The sequence below is a fragment of the Triticum aestivum genome, chromosome 5B (genome assembly GCF_018294505.1).
Source record: "Triticum aestivum cultivar Chinese Spring chromosome 5B, IWGSC CS RefSeq v2.1, whole genome shotgun sequence".
NCBI lineage: Eukaryota > Viridiplantae > Streptophyta > Magnoliopsida > Poales > Poaceae > Triticum > Triticum aestivum.
Window position 1 is genome coordinate 714,525,230 of NC_057807.1, and position 1,875 is coordinate 714,527,104.

Sequence of the window (1,875 nt, forward strand, 5' to 3'; positions counted from 1 at the left end):
GGGCCCAACGACAGTAGGGCGGCCCATGCCTATACTCGATTTCTATCGACAACCTGGAGTGCATCACCACCTTGGAGAGCAAGATAAGGACTCCTTCACATATTAGCTAGGAATCCACATGTATACGACATGTATCAACCAACCTGGTTAGCTACCAAACGTAGCTTAGGGCAACTCCTCGACCGATTCGAGATTTCTAACCTTGCATCGTCCACCTATATAAGGCCCGATAGGGACCCCTCAATAGGCACGTTATTCTAGCAAAGCCTGAGGTTTCAACCCCTAGATGATCTTGGGATCGACTCCATGTAAACACAAAGAATCAAACCAACCAAAGCAACATGACGCAATAACATAAACTCATCATATCCAAATAATCTGCTTCGAGGACGCAAACCTCTCTGTCTTCATGAGAAATTCACAAAGTGCTATGAGGCCACTAGAAAGACGTCGATGACGACCACAAAACTCTTAAGTATCCGAGCCCTCTCCCTTCCTCAGTGCCAAGATGGCAAACGGATATGAAGGAGCAAAAAGAGTAATATGGAAGAAAAACCAGGAAATTATAGTGGAATCACGTCAATCAATGTGATTATCACCTACCATAAAAGTGGCAAAAGGATTGAAGGCATTTGGACCTGTGCCGCTGGTCCAGAGTGCAAGACGGCCTATGCGGCGGTCGTATGACCTGCCAATGTCGCCTCCTGGTCGACTACTTCAACCCCGTAAAGTCGGATTAAGGTGAGATATACACAGCTGCACGAAATACATCCAGAACTTAGAGCATCTCCAACCGTTGGCCACCCAGGGGGCGCCTAAAATCGTCGTCTCGGGGTGACCCGGCGCAAAAAATGGGCCTGGGGGCGAGTTGGCCCCCAGCTGCCGGCCCCAGGGCCGCCCCCAGGCTCGAAAAAAAAATTTGTATAGCATTCAAGGGCTAAAACACGCCAAATTTCGACCAAAACACGCCAAATTTCGGCAATCTTGGGCTTTAAGTCGAGTAGTCGCCATTACATATAAAAACTAATTAAAAAAACTTGCTCAAGGCCGAGAAGTCGCCGTCGTCGCCGCCATCATCGGCCTTCTCCTCTTTGACTCGGGCGCCACTGCTGGACCCCTCCCCGGCCGGTGGCGGCGGTGACGCGTCGTCGTCGTCGCTGTCGTCGATGATGACGACTCCTCCTTCGTCGCGGCCTCGGCGGCGCTGCGCGAAGCGCCGCAGGGTGGCGCACTGGCGCTCCCTCGCCATCTTCAGGGAGTCTTGGCGTGCCCATTCAAGGGCCGCGTCGTTGTCGAGCTCGACCTCGCCGTGCTCCGTCTTCACCGGCGCCAGCCCCGGCTCCGTCTTCACCGGCGCGAGACCCGGCTCCGTCTTCGGCTTGACGAACCGCGGGGGAGGAGCCGACGAGGAGGGAGTGGCTGGGGGAGAAGAGCTCGGCGGCGGCGCTCGGGAGAGGGAGGGCTGGGGGAGAAGAGCTCGGCGGCGGCGCTCGGGAGAGGTAGCACTCATCAGAGGCGAGCGCGGCCATATATAGCCGCGCCGCATCCGTGTGTACGCGCCTGAGGCAGGGGAGGCGTCGGCGCGCCGCCCCGTGACGTGCCGCCCATGAGGAATCAATGGCAAAGCTGATCGGCGATAGCCTTGCCATTGATTCCCCGCAGGAAACCGAGGCATCGGGAGAAGACGAGGCGGGCGGTGTCGCTGACGCGGCTGGCCCGCGTCACTTTCGCGCCAAAAATGATTCGCCCGGCGCCCCCGAGCGGCCCCAGCGTGCCGGGTTCGGGTTGGGTCCGCCGGCGCCAATTTCGGCCCAAGCCGGCGAAAAATGGGCCCCTGGGGGCGCGACTGGGCCGATTTTTTGGCGCAGGCGGCCG